The following is a 21,140-nucleotide window of genomic DNA, read 5'->3' as shown; positions in this document are numbered from 1 at the left end:
CTACAAATCCATCTGAGTCAGTATTTTGTCTGTGTTGTGGCTAGAGAGTCCTCACTGACCTCTTAATTCAGATTAGACGGCCATGAGGACAATGGGCCACAGTATAAACTCAGACATTCAGCACGAGAGGGATGTAAACATAGGTAACACATGATGATCTACACTCCTAGAAAGAAAGGTAAGACGATTTTTATTTATTTATTTTTAAGATTTTATTTATTTGAGAAAGAAACAGAGCGAGCACAAGCAGGGGGAGTGGCAGAGGCAGAGGGAGAAGCAGGTTCCCAGAGGAGCAGGGAGCCCACCGCAGGCTCGATTCCAGGATCCTGGGATCATGACCTGAGCCAAAGGCAGACACCCAACCAACTGAGCCACCCAGGCGGCCAAGACTATTTTTTAAATGATTTTACTTCTTTATTTCACAGAGAGAGAGAGAGAGGCAGAGAGAGAGAGAGAGGGAGAGAGACAGCACAAGCAGGGAGAGCACCAGAGGGAAAGGGAGAAGCAGGTTATATCCCAGGATCCTGGGATCATCATCTGAGCCAAAGGAAGATGCTAAACTGACTGAGCCACCTAGGGGCCCTAAGATAAGGCATTTTAAAAGCACACCTGAAAAACTCTTTATGAAATGTGGGGAGGGAACTGGAGGCAACACCAGGGCAGCTCCTGATGGTGTCATCTGATGAATAAAAGGAAAGGCCATGGGGACTTGCCAACTACAGTGAGTTCCTGGGATCAGGGAATTCCTATTTTTCTTCATGATTTAACTGAAATCTTGGGTGTTCCTGACAAACGGATGCTGTTGGATGACTGAGATTACCGATCTTCCTCAGGCCTAGATTATTGGCAGTGGATGGTGACAGTATTGGATGATGGAAACACTGTGGACATCGCTTTAAGACATCACACGACAGACTAGATGTTGGAGATGAAGAAGCGTTCTGGACCCTGTAATAGCAGGATCAGCAAGGCATGGGCTGTGGCTGCACAAAGCACTGGTATCCCAGGTGTATTACCCAGCATAGGTCTGATGCACTGTAGGTCGGTGCTCTTCCAGGGATGCGACTCAGAGCTGACACGTACTTCCCTCGTTCCTCTTAGCCCGTGATTAGGGTAGTCACGTGCTCTGGGCTCTGTGCTGGTTAACGATTAGTGGGGACACAGGTCAGCACTCAGAGGCAGTGACTATCCCTGCGTCACATGACCCACCCAATTTTTGGCCAGAAATCCCCATGGTCTTTCACAGCTATTGCTGTTCTTACGCTCACCCTATCTGGAGTAGAACTGGGATTTCTTTCTTTCTTTCTTTCTTTTTTTTAAGATTTTTTATTTATTTATTTGACAGAGAGACAGCCAGCGAGAGAGGGAACACAGCAGGGGAGTGGGAGAGGAAGAAGCAGGCTCCCAGCGGAGGAGCCCGATGTGGGACTCGATCCCAGAATGCCGGGATCACGCCCTGAGCCGAAGGCAGACGCTTAACGACTGCGCCACCCAGGCGCCCCAGGACTGGGATTTCTATCAGTTGTGGAATCCACTGCAAAGAAGTGGGTGGCAGGTTACTCCCATTGATTACAGGTGAAATATAATACTCCATGTCATTTTGTAGCTGTGCCCTTGTCTTCAGCTATACCAAGAAAGGGTAATACTTACAGAAAATAAGCTGTATAGTTTGTTTTAGGTACACAGTGAATTTGTAGGAAGCCCGTGTCTGATAAGATGACTGAGACATCACATGGGGTACCCTCTTTTTCCTCATTTTTGCTCTGGTATGATCTGTATGAAGCACTGTGCCCTTCTTTCATCTCTCGTGGCCCTGAAATGGTTGCCCCACCACTAGGTACCAAACTCTGTTTCATGATTAAGAAGGAGTAAGAAAAAATCTGACAGCACATAGGGATTTTGATTGGAAGCTATTTCTTTTTCATTCAGGACAGGCACTTCTCCATCTCACTGACCAGAGCTCTCTCAGATGGCGTTCTAAGCAACACTGTATGTGGAGCACAAGTGGACCCCAAGAATGTCACTAAAAATGGGCACTTTAACCTGCACTGTGTCACCGCATCTGGCACAGTGCATCGCCCTTTTCAGTATAACAAGGTGTTATGAAAATCTCTCAAATTTAGAAAATGCTTAACCCAGATGCACAAGAATTTTATTATATGTGCAAACAGAATGCGTCTTTTGAGGTAGGCAGGTACAGATGTTCAACAATGCACATACGTTATTTAGGAGTTTAGGGAAAAATTGTTGGGGAGGAATAATATTCCTTTACCATTCAAGATTATTTTACCTGGACTACGTGTCAAATTGACAGAGACAGATTACAGCAGAAAACAATCCCAAAGTCTAGTTGCATGCACCCAAAACCCAATAATGAAAGTGAGGCCCATAAAAATAACTAATGTAGACAGTTTTTATGATTTTTTTTAGGAAAAAGAAGAGACAATACATCTGTGAGAATTTGACAGCATAAAGAAAACTCCTGTTTGGGCCTTGAATTAGCATGGAATTCTGAGTGGAATTAAGGCAGTGGTAGTAAAGTTGTGAAAAGTAGCAAGTTTGTTCATGGAAACTTCTCAGCTCCTAATTCCCTATCCGTGAAGATAAGAATACCTCTTTCTCTCTCTTTGCAGGAAAGTTATCCATTACATGGGAGATTGATTTCCTGCTTTCTGGACACAAATGGGGGTTGGAGTGTTCTTTTTCTGCATTGACTGTTCCCTAAGTAGCTTTTATTTCAAAATAATCAATCTGGCAAATGGGGCACATTTTAGGGCAGCCTGCCATTGTCCCCGACACAAACTCAGGAAGATGACCTGGCAATCCACCGTAGCGGGGAGATCAGAAGCCTAGAACCCTCGCCGTCCACAGCCCCACCCAGATCCACCTTCTTCCAAAGATTTTCCGGGTCTGTCCCCTCTCTGGGCTCCCCCCTCACTGAATAGTTGGAAGGAGATCAAAATTTTCTTTGGCTGCTTATTCCCAGTCTCAATGGTAGGTGCTCACTTTTTGCTGAAACCCAAGAGCAGATTCGTGGGAGTAGAGAACTGCATGTTTGGGTGCCTAAATGTCTGTCTTTGTCACTAAAGTCAGTGCTTCTTGTGCATATGCGTTCAGGACCTTTTTTCCATTCATGAACATCCAGTTGTTCCTGAAGGTTAAAACAGTAAATATCCACATAAATGGTGAAATTATAATCCAAACCTGGTTTCACCTCATGGTGGGTGTTGAGCCAAAAACACCACCAAGTCAAAAATAAGAAAAAGACAGGTTTTAGTTGTATCAAGTAAAGAGAACACCAGGAACATTTCCTGCATCTAGCTCCCTAAGCAACAAAACTGGGTGAGTTTTAAGCTAAGGGCACATGCATATTCATCAAGGGGCCTGGAAAAGGACATTTCAGAATGAAATCCATAAAAAGTCTTCCTAAATTGACAGAATCCAAGTCCCAGTTGATTGAAGTCAAAGCACCAGTAATTGTGGGCATCATCAGTTCTCTGGCTCCTTTATTCTGTTATTTGTGTGCTCAAAGGTGTTTAATTCCCACAACAGCCACTAGAGAATCTCTGTTAAGACAACCTTTACTTTGGAAAAAAAAAAAAAAGATAATCTTTACTTTGGAAACAGCAATGGGAGTTTTATCATAGATTAATTGTCTCTGATATGGTTAGACTATCCCCTCGGCTTGTGGTGGTTGTTTGTATTTACAGTCTTTTGCTGCCTTAAAACCATTAACTATTATTAACTATTAATAACTATTATTATTAATCAGGAAAAACAGTATCAAATTAGGGACATATAGGCTATGGCAAAATGATAGGCAAGTCTAGGGAACAAAGAGGAGGGATGCTTTTCTGAGGAGAGAAGAGGGAAGTTGAGAACTCTGTTATATACTAAAAGTTCTTTGGAGTAAAATGGTAGTTTGAACGACAGTGGTTTTTCAGTGGTTGAGCTATTGCCTGGGAAGGATTAAGAAAAGCATTTCTTCCTCTGTCTGGAATAGTATACTCTATCTCCAAGGTAAAGTCTGTAATGTCAACACCTTTCCTTCCTGTTGGATCTGCCAATGACTATGAGTCATGGGGCTTGAGAGCGCCCCCTGCTGAAACCTCCTGACTCCATTTTAGTGAGGCTTTACCATTTGACCAACATCGCAAAATTTCCTTCACTGGCAGCTGCTGGTAACAAAACTTCTAATCTTCACTTTGATAATTTCACTTTTTTTTTTTTTTTAAGATTCCATGTGATTTCATACAATCTTTTTTTTCCATGTGTGTCTTATTTAATTCAACAAAATATCATACGGATTTTATGGGCTAAACACAAGCTACCCCATGATGGGACACTTTGGCAGAAAGATTGAGTTAAAAAGCAATCAAAATCCAGCAGATTCAGGAAAATTTTTTCTACCCCCCTCACTGACTAAAAAGAATTTAGATAGAGAAGCTGCCCCAGGATGAGAGCTATCAACATACATAAGTACATTATGAAATATACTAGGTAAGAGAAACAGGAAGGAACCTAACAAGACCTGTTTGAGCCAAATTCTCTATGTCCTTTTTTTTTTTTTTTTTTTTTGAGTGGCCCAAAGAATATTTGTTTACCAAATATTTCCTCTTTTTCTTCTTCTTGTGAATCATATCTCTTCCCCTGGCATTCCCAGACTTCTACCTTGTTCTTCCTTTTCTTATTCTGCTTTTCTCCTCAAAGACATATATACCTTACTTTGTCAGTCTTTGAAACTTCCACATCTGTGTGGAGTCTTCATACATATTGTTTAAATTTTATTTTCTCCTCTTTATCTCATGACAATTTGATTTGTAGTCAACAATGAGAACTTCCTCTTATGTTCATTTTTGTATATTCCTCCAATCTATACTTAGCTCCTGTTTTATACACTTAATGTTAAGGAAGAAAAAGAAACAGAAAGGCTGGGCCCAGCATCTACATTCTCAGAGAAAATAGGGGACATCTAGTACCAACCCCTCAAGTATTACGAGGATTAACTCACCTACAAATTCCTGAGGTCCCAGCACAGCATCATGGATCCTATGTGTGTGCACAGAATAAAAGCTCAGTACACACCGCATTAATAATGTATCTGTTATTTCATAAATATAGACTTTCCAGGCTAGAACTACTCCAAGCTCTGTTAGCTATATAAGTCTAACTCACTCACCTATGCTCTGTAACTTAAGGCTTGACTAATTGTAGGTTCTTGAGATCAACAGACCTCTGAGGTGAGAGAAACAAGGAACCTGATGTTTCTAGAAGATCAAGATTGACCATGGTAGGAAGTGGCCTCCCCGGATGCCAGCAAGTCTCCTTGAGATCATAATAAGAATAATGAAGCACTGTTCCCCCTGCATGTCAATGCTCACTGTTCCTGTGTGCCTCCCCCTTAAACACTTCCTGCTGTGACTTTGTAGATTGTCTTTGGACATGAATCCACCACGTTCCCCATCTGCCAACCTCCTGAACAAAGCAAATTTTCCTCTCCAACTGTGAAAATTAGTAATGGGATATCTCGCTAAAATGGAGTCAGAGGTTTTTGGCAGGAAGAGCTCTCTTGACCTACCACCGGAAGTCAGTTGCAGACCCAACAGAAAGAGAGGCACTTGGTCTTACATGGACTTGATCTTGCTGCAGGATACTATTCTACTCCAGCCGAAGGAAGAGACACCTTCCGTAGGTATAAAAAATGCTTTCCCTCCACAAGGGCATTTATATATAAATGGACTGACTTAAACAGAAGTAATTTAGAATCCATAACTGGATTCTTTGATCTTTCCAAAGTTACTTTTATCAAAGATGAGGTGGACAAACATAGTTCTAAAATTGACAAAACTGAATGGGATTCCTATTTTAATTGGTATTTGGATGGTTTGCCTCATACCAACCTATAGTTTTTCAACTGAATAAGGTTAGCAAACAATTTCATGCACAGAAAAGGGCTTCTGAGGCCTATTCTTCCTCCCCCTGACATTCTTTGTCAACAGTCGCTAGGAAGCCACGCTGCGCTCAGGCCCCACTTCCAAAACCATCTTCCTCTGTTCTCTCCCTTCTTCATCCTCACTCTCATTCTGCCCTTTTGTTGCCCCTCCCTTTTCCTCTGAAGTTCCCTCTACTACCTCCTCTCCTGAACCTATTAAAATCTGCCCCCTTAAAGTTAAGTCTTCTGAAGATCTAAGTGGTAACAAGGTTTAGAATAAGGGTAAACTTTGAGCAATAAAGAGTTCCCTAAGTTGACTGAGGATCTCCACAGGTTTGCTGAAGAATTTAACATATTGACTCAAAGTTCCCAAGCTGGTTTTTCAGATTTATATCAATTGGTCAACATGCTTGTGGTGAGGGCCAGGCCAAATATTAGATGAAACTAGCCCAATGGAAACATTGTGAACAGGATCTAAAGAAACACACCCCTAACTCTGGGCAAGATGCTAGAAAACTTGATAGAAGACACCAACAGTCAATTATATTGGCTTATCTGAATCCAGTGGATCAGCACAAAATTCAGATTTGTGCACAAGAGGCTGATGAATCCCTTCATAAGGATTAGAATCAACTCCAATTTGTCTTTACAGACGGATTCTGTCAGGGTACCTGGGTGGCTCAGGTGATTGAGTGTCCAATTCTTGATTTTGCTCAGGTCATAATCTCAGGGTTGTGAGACTGAGCCCTACTTCAGGCTCCAGGCTCAGCACAGAGTCTGCTTGAGATTCCCTCTCTCCTCCCTCTGCCCATACCCCTGCTCCCGCTCTAAATAAAGAAATAAGTAAATAAATAAATAAATATCTTTAAAGATGGATTCTGTCAACAACCTGAATGGTCCTGGAAATAGATTCTCCCCTAGAGACTGCAGAGAAAATCCCATGCCTCATGAAACCTTGATTTTGACATTATAGGACCCTGAACAGAAAACCTGGAAAGCCCACTGAAATTAAAATATATAATCAGCAGAGTGTTCTTTTTTGGCTCCTAAATGTGTGGAAATTTGTTACAGCAGAGATAGAAAACATCTACACATAGTACAACATTAAGTATTTCGTATGTTCATGTTGTATAATTTTTATTTTACAATTAAAGTAAAAATCCACATTTACTGCCCCCAGTAACAGTATGATCTTCAGTCATAACAACTCATCAGTTTGAGGTGTATCCTCTTTCTTGTGCAATTACACAGTGTACGTGAAGTTCCATTTGAAATTGTATAACATACAAACTATTTTGTACTTGCTTTAATGTTTGCATAAACATTGTCATATCAAAATTACTCTCAATAAAACTGCTTTCCTTAACCAATGCTATATGGAGGTGGTGTCTTCACAGCAGTAGAAATGGATTTATTGCATTTCTGAAACATGTCCCGCTGTAATTGTAACATGCTTGTTGAAACACCTCCTTGTTTACACACAAATGTATCTGTCTCCTGTTATCACATACATCATGAAATGTGGATCTTTGATTTGCACACATGTAACTTACTGGGTGGGTCTGGGACATGAGACTGCTGCACCATCATGACTGTGTGTTCTTACAATGAGTGGACAACTATTGAACTACCCTTGCAAATCGATTAAAACATACACACACACACACACACACACACACACACACATATCCTACCAACTGTGTTTCCACTGTTAAAAATCAAACAAGGAAGCCATAGACTCAGGTGGCTTTAATGTCTCGATAACCTCTGTAAGCAAACCACAACTTAATTCACAGTCAATGCACCGGAAAGGAAGAAAATGAACTTAAGAACAAACTGTTACAATCAACTAGGCCTTCCAAAAAGAAGGCAACTGCTTAGGGTATATCCAATCAAATACTGCCCTTCCACAACCTCTCTATAAAAAACTCATTGCTACCTTCTACAGGTGGAGCAAGACCACTTGAAAAGACAAGCCTACCGGTCAAATTTACTCTGGAAAATTTGAATGTACATCACTTCACCTCTAAAGATCACACAGTACCACTTTCATTTTGACCAGTTTCTCAAGAGGCCTAAACTCCTTACCCATGCTGCAAGTGGGCAGTGCGACAGGTTTCCCCGCCCCCGCTCACTTTTGCACATGCGCACAAAACACCAATGCGATTCTGCCTTCACTTCCCCAGACTTTGCCTTTGGTAATGGCTTCCCACAGCCCCTGCGCAAATTGAGATGCCCAACAAGTGCTGCACATGCGCACAGAGGACTTGGGGCGCACACAGCTGAGCCCAAACCTGCAGTCATGTGTTCCTCCCTTCACCAGCCGGGGTTTCCAGAGCACCACATCTGAATATCATCTCAACCAAGCTCACACGCCTGAGTTCGCGGTTCAGGCGAGCTAGGACCAGAGTCTATGTTCAGAGAGTCCTCACTCTGACCAACGTTGTTATTGCACCCAGAGTTTTTGCTGTCCTTTCCCGTTTCTGCCTTTCCTATTGCCAAAACGTCACACATGTGCACACGGAAAACAGAGGTGAACCGCTCAAGGTCCTGAGTATGTCATCTGCCACAGTGCAGAGGATCCCAGAATATATGGAGATCAGGGACTGGACATCCGGGATCACGCTGTGCAATATCCACGCTTATGGCCTCTGTCAATCCCACCTCTCCAGCGGATCTTCTGATGCCCCCGGATTCCTGTTTCCTATTTCGGACCTAACATTGTGGGCACAGAGCTCAGGTGCCCAGAAATTACATCGATAACAGTCCCTCTGCCTAAATGGGTATTACAGAGGGGCTAACAGAGCACTGTCTGTTCAGATTCTGTGGAAAATAACCTCAGACCACGAAACTGCCCTCCACGGCTCCACCGCCAGTCCCTGTGCCTCCCTTCTCAGAAGAGCTCAGAGAACAGAGTTCCTGGCAGCTCCATCTGGGTGGCCCAACCTGGCATTCACACTTTCCTTGAGGCTCAGACTCGGATAAAGCAGAGCAAAAGACTTAAAATTTGGGGAGGCAGTTTCACCTTTCTGGTTAAAACACTGCTTCCAAGGTAACACATAGCATCCAACCTTCCATTCCTGGAATGTCCACTGATAGTCCACACATTAAAGTTAACCAAATACATCCATCCAAATGACGGACCCATCACATGTCTCTCAGAGCCTTAGTACCCTTCCTATCTCCCAGTCTGCTCTCTATATTTGTGCGATCACATCCAACATTATTTTTAAGATTAATGATATTGAAAAAGAAGAGAAAGAAATCTCTACTCCCAAGAAGGCACACCCAGCATCCAAATCCTCCTGGAAAAAATGATCCTAGAGTACCCAATTCCCAGTTCAGCACGATTAACATGCATAACGTATGCAAGATTCCCAGCAGTGTCCTGGACACACAGCGTCGTTTATACTCATGAACATTCATTTCATGAATGAGCACATGCCATTTATCCAAAACAGCCTTGCTCAGACAACATCACCTTATCTAGTCCCTCCCTAACTTGTATGGGATGAGCAGAGAATGTCATCATTGCAGAAGCTGTTAGTAGTCATCACTGGGAAAGGCAGTATTTGTGTGGAGAAAGGACAGTTTGGTATAAGGGACTCAGATGCGCTCTTGTGCTTTCTTTAACATAATATTACTGGTAATGAAGTCTAGGGAGAGCAATCTCAATGATTATTAAAAATACACATTAATGGACTTCATCCACACCTAGGGAGTCATGATACCACAGCATGGGGCCCCAGTGTCTGTTTTTAATGGGAACCTCAAATGGTTTGTATATACATGAAATTTTGACGACGTTTGAAAAGTAGTTCTCAGCCATGAGTTCACGTTGGGATCTCCTATGTAGGTTTGAGAACTACCATGTCCAGTGTCGCAACCACAAAGATTCTGTCACTTAGTCCTTGATAGGGCCTAGCGTCAATTAGGTCTTAATGAACGGGCCCAACATATTCCACTGTGAGGCCATTGTAAACACTGAAGCTCCCAGGTACATTTCTGAGGACAGAGCACAGAGTCTGATCAATGGGGAAATCTCCATGGGGAAGGCTACTCTGGATAAGATTTGAGAGGGGAGGGTCAGTCTACCCCACATTCCTGATGTTGTAAGAGAATCTCTGCGTGTCTCCGGGAGACAAATGCACCCAATAATGGGAAAGCAGTAAATCACACTGGGGCCTCCACTTAGAAGCTCCCTGTGTGTGCAGATTTTCCCATGCCCCCAAAAGCAATGGAATAGTAATCGGATCACATAGACCCACAGTGGCCCTGGGGAGGCTTTTGGAATTCACCGTGAATGCCATGGAAGACGCTAGAACAGAAGGTAAGTCCTTAGAGGATGTAGGGCCATGTGAAGAGTGAGACAGGAGATGTCCCTCTGTGACCACCACAGAATTAAACCTAGGCTTCCAGAATCATTCCATTCAAGCAGAGCAGCCCAAATCACATTTTAAGGTCAAGTTTTCTCCTTTGACCTTTGGTCCTCACCTCTGTCATCTGCTTCATTCATTCCCACCTACCTGGGCATGTGGCTACCGTCTCCTTTCTCTTCCTGTGCTGGGGCTCTTTACTTTTCCACAGAAGTTGACCAGATCCAGACTACAGACAGCAAGACCTATTGACAAGAAAGAGAAGCATGACTCCTGCTGGAGAATCTACAATTTCAAATCCAGCACAACGCTCGGTAGAGAAGAGAACACATTACAGAAGCATATAGAAAATTACTTCTCCAAACATTGTTTCCTGATGGCCTCTTTATTGTATTTAGGAAACATTTTCAATGTTCAGCTCCTTAACTCCACTTCCAACTACTGCTGAATCAGAAATCAGAAATAAGGAACAGATATTTGATTTTAAGATGTGGGCAACAATATTTTATGCCAGTTAGTTTCTAGAACTATCACTAACCTAGAGCGAAGTTTACAGATAACCTCTGGGAATGGTAACGCTGAAATCAAGACAAAACATCATGAATATTTTCTTCCTTACACCAACAAATGTTATCATTTCAAGGAAATAACTAGGCATTTGTGCTGAATTACACTATAGAATTTTAAGACACTTGAATATACAGTAATTACACAGTACTTGTTTCATTCTGCTGAAAATAAAAAAGTAATAAAGGAGAGCATATCTGTGACACTATGCAGAATTAAATGGAAACTCATGAAACCAAAGGCCATTTAGTACCTTTATTTGCAAAGGCCAAGATCTCCTGTAAAGAAAGGTGAGTACCCGCATTTTCCGAGGGAATCTAGCACAGAGACCCTGAATCAAGTGAGCAAAGTAACATTAAATGTAACAAAGACAAATTGGTATCAGTGGCCTGATGCACATAGGACTCCTCACTGTTGTGATAAAGTTTACAAAACAAACAAATCATATTATGACTCCAATCAGGAAAATATAGCAGTTTTATGAAATTTCAAGCCAGAGGTAGCTCCCATATCCTGCAATCTTTAATGTACTTCAAATAGTAAGTCTTTCGTTGAAGCAATCTAGACAGCAAGGCTTTTTCAGAACATTGACTTATTCGGGACCTGATAGCCATCTGGATTGTCTGTTCATTTTCGTTCAGTTTATATAGACTCAGGCCACACCCAGACAGAATCTAAATATTACATATTTCCTCCTTCTTTGGGATTCCAAAATCCGACAAATCCCCAGTGAGGATCATGGGTATCAACACATCCCCATGTTGATCTGTCACAGGGGGAACATTTCCCATAGTTGCATGTCATGAGTTCATGGTAGGAATTCTTCATGCTGCATAGAAAGCCCAGTTGGAGAGAATGGAGATGGCCCCAGGGATGTAAGAGAGGAATATCCTAAAGGGCTGACTTGACTCTCATTAAAAGGATAAGTAGTCCAAAACATATTTGCTAGGCAGGACCACCAGAAGTAGAGAAGTGAATGTTTGCAAGTTCTAAATAGATGGGCTTTCCGTAAGAAATGAGGACACTGCCCCTGAGCTAATCAAGACAAGATTTACCTGAGAAGCAGCCATTTCTTCCTCTCCGTTCTGTCCTAGGTTTCTTTCTCGGGTGAGATTATGTAAAGAAATCACACCTGTATGCCTTTAAAGACCTCAGCACAGCCTCGTCACCTGCTATCATCAGCTCAGAGGCAGAAGGATCTCGAAATGCACAAAAGGCCACCCGCTCCTTTGTCACAGGAAAGGTTCAGAAAAACGAGTTCCTACGTGGACATTTGAGTGTGAGTTTCCCCTTCCTGGTTTCAGATGTCCTCCCCTCCCAGACAGCGACAAATCCTGCCACAGGTAACGTGGGCTGCACTACCTGCTCCATCCAACTCCAGATCAGTCTGTTATCTTCTCTTCAAATGAAAGCCGGAGTCAGTTCTCACAAATATACCTTCGAATCCTTGTGCTTCACCCTGGTCTACCTGAGAAGCACCTGGAGCACAGAGGTAAAGCAGCACTGATGCTCTCGCCCTGACCAATAGACAGACTCTGGCAGAGGACAGAGGTGATGGTGGTTCTGAAAACTCACCCTGGGCTCTTTACTGTAAACCCAGGCTGATAAGCAATGATGTGCTTTCAAGTTTGAACGTGCATAGAAATCATTTGGTGTCCAGGTTCCATGGAAGAAATGGTGATTCTGCAGGTTTGTAACGGGGTCTGAGAATTGGCATCTGTCATGAGTTCCTTCTTAGTGGGGACATTGCTCCTGGAGACCCACGGTTAGTGTCTACACTAGAGAATGCAGGCACAGCGCACCTGAGCCCCCCACACCCTCCATCTTATGTCAACACAAACAACTCCTGGTGAGTTCCCAGGAAAGAGTTTACTATTTACTTTTCGCTGTTGTGAGTTTATTGTTGGTCCCAGCAAAGACCACCATCAGCACCCCGAAGGACCACATGCTTTCATAGCACTTATACAGAAAAAAAAAAAAAGTCTACAGAGAGAAGGCTACTGAATGCACTAATGTCGAAGTAAGTCTCTATTCGGAAGACAATGTGTATACGATGATTACTGCAATGTTGATTGAGCACTAATTTTCTTTTTCAAGATTTTATTTATTTGACAGAGAGAGAGACAGCCAGCAAGAGAGGGAACACAAGCAGGGGGGGTGGGAGAGGAAAAAGCAGGCTCCCAGCAGAGCAGGGAGCCCGATGCTGGGCTCGATCCCAGGACTCTGGGATCACTCCCTGAGCCGAAGGCAGACGCTTAACGACTGAGCCACCCAGGCGCCTGGAGCACTAATTTTCTGTTCACAAGGAAGTTATGGTGCACCGTGTTGCACATATGATGCGATTTCACCCCCATAATACCCTGCGAGCTGGGCACTAGGTGTCCTATAATAACCATTAAGATGTACATACTGGGCCCCACCTATCTGCCTTGCCTCTTGTCTCCCTACAGATTTTTTTTTTTAAAGATTTTCTTTATTCATTTGACAGACAGACAGACAGACAGACAGCGAGAGAGGGAACACAAGCAGGGGGAGTGGGAGAGGAAGAAGCAGGCTCCAGCAGAGCAGGGAGCCCGATGCAGGGCTGGATCCCAGGACCCTGGGATCATGCCCTGAGCCGAAGGCAGACGCTTAACAACTGAGCCCCGATGTCTGCCTATGGATTAAAAAAAAAAAAAAGTTGTGGCTCTCTGCTCCTCCTCAATCAACAGACGGCCGTGTTTTCTGGTAGTGCCAGCCACATCCCCAAGACACAATGTTGAAGGTCAGAGTAAACAGATGTGACCAATTGAGCACCTGGTCACCAGGACTGTTACGTAACTCTAGCAACGTGGATATTGTTGCCATCAATAACTCATTTATTGAGCTCAAGTACATGGGCTACATTTTCCAGTATGATTCCATCCATGGCAAATTTCACAGCATAGTCAAGGCTGAGAATGGGAAACATGTCATCAATGGAAACCCCATTTCCATCTTCCAGGAGTGAGGTCCCACCATCAAATGGGGTGATGCTGGTGCTGAATATGTTGTTGAGTTCACTGGGGTCTTCACCACCATGGAGATGGCTGGGGTTTACTTGAATGGTGGGCCTAGGTGGGTCATCATCTCTGCCCCTCCTGGTGATGCCCCCATGTTTGTTATAGGCATGAAACATGAGAAATATGACAACTCCCTCAAGATTGTCAGCAATGCCTCCTGCACCACCAACTGGCCCTTCTGGTAAAGGTCATCCGTGACAACTCTGGCATCAGGAAGGGACTCATGACCACAGGTCAGGCTATCACTGCCACCGATGACGATGGACAGCCTCTCTGGGAAACTGTGACATGATGGCTGATGGGTTGCCCAGTACATTATCCCTGGTTCTACCAGCACTGCAAGGACATCCCTGAGATGAATGGGAAACTCACTGGCATGGCCTTCTGTGTCCCCGCCCCCAGTGTGTCAGTCATGTTTCTGACCTGCCACCAGGAGAAAGCTGCCAAATATGATGACATCAAGAAGGTGGTGAAGCAGGCATTGGATGGGCCTCTCAAAGGCATCCTCAGCTACACTGAGGGCCAGGTTGTCTCCTGCAACTTTCACAGGGACACCTACTCTTCTACCTTCAATTCTGGGGCTGGCATTGCTCTCGGTGACCAGTTTGTGAAGCTCACTTCCTGGTATGATAATGAATTTGGCTACAGACTGTAGCCAAATCTTATGGTCCATACGGCCTCCAAGGACTAAGAGCCCCCTAGACTACCAGCCGAAGCACAAGCAAGAGGAAGAGAGAGGCCCTCAGCTTCTGGGGAGTCCTTGCCCCAAGTCATCCCCCAAGACACTGAGAATCTCCTGACCTCCAGTTACCATCCCAGACTCCCTGAAGAAGGGGAGGGACTGGGGGAGCCCTATCTTATCATATACCAGAATTAAGTATACTGTACCCCGGGGCGCCTGGGTGGCACAGCGGTTAAGCATCTGCCTTCGGCTCAGGGCGTGATCCCGGCGTTACAGGATCGAGCCCCACATCAGGCTCTTCCGCTATGAGCCTGCTTCTTTCTCTCCCACTTCCCCTGCTTGTGTTCCCTCTCTCGCTGGCTGTCTCTATCTCTGTCGAATAAATAAATAAAATCTTTAAAAAAAAAAAAGTATACTGTACCCGGGGGGGGGCGGGAAATAAAGTTTGTATATGGTAGGAGCGAAATATGGATGAATGGAAAAATACAGAAGGGAAAGATAGATTAGTAGTTCAGAGAGTTTTCACTCTTGTGTTTACATTTTTTTTAACAGGATAGAAAATGTTTGACTTTATACATAAATGCCAGTTTTCCTGTACTTTATCCATACTCATCAGCAATGTATGATCATTTTAATTCCTCCACATTGGTGTTAACAGTTTTAGTTTTTTCCTCAAATTCAGTCATTCTAGCAAATAGGAAGTACCATCTCCCTGTAGTTTTACTGCTTTCTAGGAGGAATAAAGAAAATATGACATATATGCATTATATAGTATTAAGATATAAAATACATATATCATAGATTATGTATCATAAATAATACATGATATATATATGCAACATTCAGTCTTAATAAAAGAAGAAAGATGTCCTTCCATTTCAGACAAAGTAGGTGAGCCTGGAGGATCTTACTTTAAGTGGAATAAGCCACACAAAATGGCAAATGCTAACTTATCTCAATTATATCTGGAATCTAATAAAGTTGAACTCCTAAAAGCAGAGTAAAACCACGATTGCAGGACATGGCTGAGGGCGAAGTGGGAGATGTTGGTCAAACGGCTCAAAATTTTAGTTATGCAAGATGAATAAATTCTGGAGATGTAAAGTACAGCATGGTGACTACAGATAATTCCATGTCTATTATTATACTTGATACTTCCTAAGAGAATGTATCTTCGATGTTCTCAACAAAAATTAATTTAAAAATCAGAAATACAAAATCCTAACACTATGAGGTCATGGGCATGTTAATTAGCTAGATTGCTTTAATCGTGTCATAACATACACATTTTAATCATGTCATAATGTATACATATATTTACGTTTTGTTACTTGAGCAACTACTGAAATCTGCAGGAATGGAAAAGAGGATTCTGGGTGAAAGGATGGTAAAGCACATGATTTAATGATAAACAGAAATGAAGGCACTAAAATATACAGTCCTTCGGCTCCCTTGATCGGATTCTGGGTTTTGGGAATTGTGAGCACCAGCCCTGGAGAGATGAAAGGAACACCCCGTCAGAATCTGATCCCTCGAATCTGTCCTGGGAAGGGAGGAGATCCAGAGCCAGGCCAGACCTGCACACAGCCTCAGAAGGGGGTGGATCTGGTTTGGGCAAGGGGGGGAGCTGGCTGCTTCTGGGGTACTTCTAGGCTTGTCATTCTTAAGCCTTCCTAAAGAAATCAACACCCAGAATTCATATTGTTTTAATCTATTTAGTCTCTCTCCTATTTCAGAAAATAAAATTTAAAAATGCAATTTAACATTAACACTTAGCATTTTCAGGGGCAATTACAACAGAAAACTTTCTTAACAAGAATGCAAAATAAGTGCTACTACTACTAAAGACTCTTTGGTCCATGGATGACCCATCAAAGGTGACACCAGAACTCACACCACAACAGAGAGAGGGAACTGGCCCAACTGAAGCAAAGTCCCCTGTAAACCACCTCTTCCTCACATTGACTCCACAATCCTGAATTCAACAATGAACCCATCTGCTCTCACCTAAAAGTTCCTGGATGGTAGGCATCATGACTCTTCATCTGTTTCTTTAATGACCAGATGCCACGGAAACAATCCGTTTATCTGTTGGCATCTCTACACCTGCTCAGTGTTAACCATGGGAGGGACTGCCACCTGGGTACCAAGATGATTTCTTCTATGGAGGGAGGACAGGACCCTGGATGACTCACTCCTCTCTCTCTCAGATGGAAACATATTCAATTCCTACACAGTCTATACAGGACTTCCCTATATATTCAAGAGTCCCTGATACTGGAGAGCGTGTCCCCAGTGAGCCTGAACTGACGCCCCCATAGGGATCTGGGTAGTGGAAACCATAGGCTTAGTCTGGGCCATCAGGCAGAGCACAGACCTGTCCTGGTGGAGCAGTATCCTCTGATGCAGGTGTCATGTATCCAGTCCCTGAGCAGAGTTCTCTGGAGCAAGATGCCTCTAGTTCTGCCAACATAAGTTACAGGCAGCTGTAGCTGTGTCATGATTCTAGATTTGTTGTGGGTCTTAACCTTGCGCTGTTAAAGGACCTTCTCTCCTCCTGAGGTTGCGCTAAGACAGGACCTAGTGTGGCAGGTTTTAAACCTATGCTTGCTGCAACAATTTGGCATTGATCGTCAGGAGCGCCAGTTTGTTGAAGGGCCATCGACCATGTTAACCATCTTTGTGGAGTTGTCTTCAAAACCCCGCACCCCGGTATATGTTAGGAACGTATAATATCTTTTTTTCTTAAATATTTTATTCATTTATTTGACAGAGAGAGAGAGAACACAAGCAGGGGGAACAGGAGAGGGAGAGGGAGAAGCAGGCTCCCTGCCGAGCAGGGAGCCCGACGCAGGGCTTGATCCCAGGACTCTGGGATCAGGACCTGAGCTGAAGGCAGACGATTAACCAACTGAGCCACCCAGAGGCCTGGGAAATATATCTTATATTGAAAGATACATATTCAAAGGTATTTTGAGTATTTCTGCTTTATTTCAGGAGAAACTATTTCTTTTTTCTTTTTTTAAAGATTTATTTATTTGACAGAGAGAGAGACAGCCAGCGAGAGAGGGAACACAAGCAGGGGAAGTGGGAGAGGGAGAAGCAGGCTCCCAGCGGAGGAGCCTGATGTGGGGCTCGATCCCAGAACACCAGGATCACGCCCTGAGCTGAAGGCAGATGCTTAACGACTGCGCCACCCAGGCGCCCCTCGGGAGAAACTATTTCATTACTGACTGGACTCTGACCTTATCTACTGGGACCATTAGTACAACATAATTTTATGGATAATTGTATAACTACAAAAGGATTCATTATACAGCTATCATTTATTATTACTGAAACAGATTCGATTATTCACAATTTTGCCTGCAACGTGACTGGCTTGTAACTGTACCTAACACTCTGTGAGGCATGAATACATGACGGACCTAAACAAAAACAGGCTACATTTTCTCGTGAGATGAGGAAGTTTTGGAATTCCTCCAGGATACAGAGAAGCACCTGGATACACAGTGGTCATCACTCAACACAGTAAAGGGCTGGCAGTTGGGAAACATACATCCATCAAGGCCAAGTTGTTCACTTGCTACCAGGTGGTCTAATGAAAAAGAGAAAAATTACAGTAATGGCAGAGAGGGTATAAAAAGTTACAAAGGTGCCTTCCAGGACAGAAGTGCTTGGGGTAGTAGGTGTTATCTCAGGGGAGGATCTAGGTGTGCTATTGTTCCCATGAAGGTGTTGGCCCCTAGACTTGTGCTTGCACAGAATGACAACCATAATGAGTCTTATACACAGAACATCTGAGGTACATCTGAATGCTGCATAGGGTCAGTCTATGTGTTTATCACAAAATATGGCAGAATAGACGCCAATATTTACAGTGTTTGCCATGTACTTATTGATCCTCTTGTCACACACAAGTAGCTATGGTATTTCCAAGCTCCTGTAGGTTCCAGCAGAGGATACTGGAAAGGCTAATGGAATGTGAGACTGTTTGTTCCTTAACGCTTTGCCCATCTGGAGTTCCTGGGACTGATGGTGATGGGCTGGAAGACAAGGGGCCAGAGTTGCCAATGGACACTCCTCTGGACACTGTGTGAAACTAGAAATACGTCTGCATCCAAGATCAGGGAGAAAATGTTAAAAACAAAAGCTGCTAAGGCGTCTGTGATTAACACCAGAGGGACGAACTGGCTACATTCACATGACCGAGAAAAACCTCTCACACTCGCCTTGGTTCCCCTGCAATAAAGGGAAATAATGATGACTTAAGAGGTAGAACTCCTACAGGTTTCCAGGGAAAATCTAGACCAGGAAGATCATTCTCAGCTGCCATTTTCAGGGTTCAAATATTTACATTCAAAAACAGAGAAAGCAGCATGGAAAACAGGAATTGTGCGCCATGTTTTCCTTGAAAAATGAAATCCACAAAATTCACCGAAGTTAAAGTCATTCTATAGTGTTTACAATATATGGTCCAGTTATTAATGCTTTATCCTCATGATTTTAATGTTCATGATTTTATGAATTTGGACTAGTATTATTCCTTTCCTACTGATGTTACATAACAGAATACACATGTATTTGGCACAACGCTCTGAAAACTCTTGTAAATTACTAAGTGATAACAGCAGCAGGAGCATTTTTTGTTCTCAGAAGGGACTCTGGGTGGGCTCCTGGTTGGGCGATGGCCATGAGAAAGACCAAGCCATAATCAGAATCTTGGAACACTCAGCTCTTCTCCCCACACCCCTTAATCCAGAGAAGGGAGAAGTGCTGCAAATGGAATCATGACTGGTCATGAGTACATGAAGAAGGCTCCACAAAATCCCAATAGTATGGAGTTGGGGGAGATTCCAGACCAGTGAACACATCCACAGTGGGAAGGTGACACACCCTAACTCCACGGGGACAAAAGCTCCTGATCATGGGACCCTCCCAAATCTCACACTATGCATCTCTTCATCTGGCTATTCATCTGTACCCTTTATCATGGCCTTCATTTTTCTATTTTTTAAGATTTATTTATTTGAGAGAGAGAGAGATTGCATGGTGGGGAGGGGCAGAGGGAGGAGGGAGAAACTCAAGCTGACTCTGCGCTGAATGCAGAGCTCCACACAGGGATCAATCTCAGGACCCTGAGATCATGATCTGAGCTGAAACCAAGAGTAAGAGGCTTAACGGACTCTGCCACCCAGGTGGCCCTATAATAGCCTTTAATAAGCTGGTAAACATGTTTCCCTGAGGTTTGCAAGCCACTCAGCAAACTAATTGAACCCAAGTAAGACATTCTTGGAATCTCTAAACTATACCCAGTCATTCACAAATATGGGTAATAGCCTGAGCTTGTGAACAATATATGAAAGTATGTGTGTAAGGCAGGGGAAGGCCTGCCTTCTGGAACTGACCCCTTATTTGTGGGACCTGAAAATATCTCTGGGTAAACAGTGTTCAAATTAACTTAAATTGTAAGATATACAGACAGTGCTGGAGACTTGCTATTTGTTGTGGGGAAAGCACCCCCACTCTGTATTTGTGACCAGAAGTGTCAGAAATAAAGTGCTCTGTGTAGTAAGAGGGACATGGAGCACAGAAACACATTAGGGAAGAACTGGGTTTTTCCCCTCATAGAAAAGAAACAATAGGGTTTTTTTTTCTTTATAACTGACCAAAATAATTCAATTTAAAAAAAAAGGACTAATGATCATCTAAATATTGGTAGAGTCAACATTTGAACCTGGTCACCTATAGCAACAAGAGGCATTCAAATGCCCTTCCAGAAGAAGACCTGTTCTTGGATTCTCTCCTCTGACAATCAACGCTTCATCCAGAAATCCGTACACAGAACAGCCTCCATGGTCTGAGACTGGAGTGTAAGTTCCAGCCCTGGGCACACATATACCCTGAATGGGTATTTAACTGACCACTGAAGACCAGGTGCACAGGTCCAGCTTCCAGGGTTTAAACGCAGAAGTCCAGCCTATATATGACCCATTTTCACATCCGGAGAACCAAGAACACAGTCCACCTAAAACAATTCATGCCCATCTGTGTATCTGACTGCGTTCTTCACAGGCTAATATCTTCATTGAAGATGACCACCACAAGCATGCCTTCGGATGTTCATTTTCAAAGCAGGTTCCCAAAACAGGCCCCAGTGACATCACCTGAGAACTTGTAAGGACAGAAAATTGGGGAGCTGCAGTCCAGCCCAGAACTACTGAAATGGTAACATGGGAAGAGTCCTAGAAATCTGAGATTTTAAAAGTGCTCCCAGAGGTTCTGATGCAAGATAAATTTGACAGCCTCTGCAGTAAGTCAAAGATCATTCCTGAATTAAGCACAAATAGTCACTCTTAGATATTCTGTTTGGGGTGATGTTACTTATGTGACACACACTCACCACCTAGACATTTCCCATATTCATAAATAAATGGGACCATAAGATAGTGTGTCTTGGCTACCTCATTTTCCACATGTCACTTCCTTCAATGCCCTCCGCCAGCTTCCTGGGATCACCCATAAATACACTTCTCATCACA

The 21,140-nt window shown here is 43.4% G+C and overlaps 1 protein-coding gene and 1 pseudogene across 3 annotated transcripts in view; one reads left to right on the top strand and one right to left on the bottom strand.

Annotated features, from left to right (window-relative positions):
* The window catches only part of LOC113247438 (KRAB domain-containing protein 5-like), a 342,457-nt gene that overhangs the window by 60,906 nt on the left and 260,411 nt on the right, over positions 1-21,140 (bottom strand). For all 3 annotated transcript variants that reach the window (XR_008960064.1, XM_048224174.2, XM_048224173.2), the window contains exon 2: positions 10,459-10,553. The gene's annotated coding sequence lies outside the window, so the exon portion shown is untranslated. The remainder of the gene's footprint in view (positions 1-10,458; positions 10,554-21,140) is intronic.
* On the top strand, positions 13,601-14,571 carry LOC113247414 (glyceraldehyde-3-phosphate dehydrogenase-like; annotated as a pseudogene).

Source organism: Ursus arctos, unplaced genomic scaffold, assembly GCF_023065955.2.
Source record: "Ursus arctos isolate Adak ecotype North America unplaced genomic scaffold, UrsArc2.0 scaffold_19, whole genome shotgun sequence".
In the NCBI taxonomy this organism is placed as follows: domain Eukaryota; kingdom Metazoa; phylum Chordata; class Mammalia; order Carnivora; family Ursidae; genus Ursus; species Ursus arctos.
Note: the sequence above shows the minus strand (reverse complement) of the source record. Positions and strands in the feature narration are given on the sequence as shown.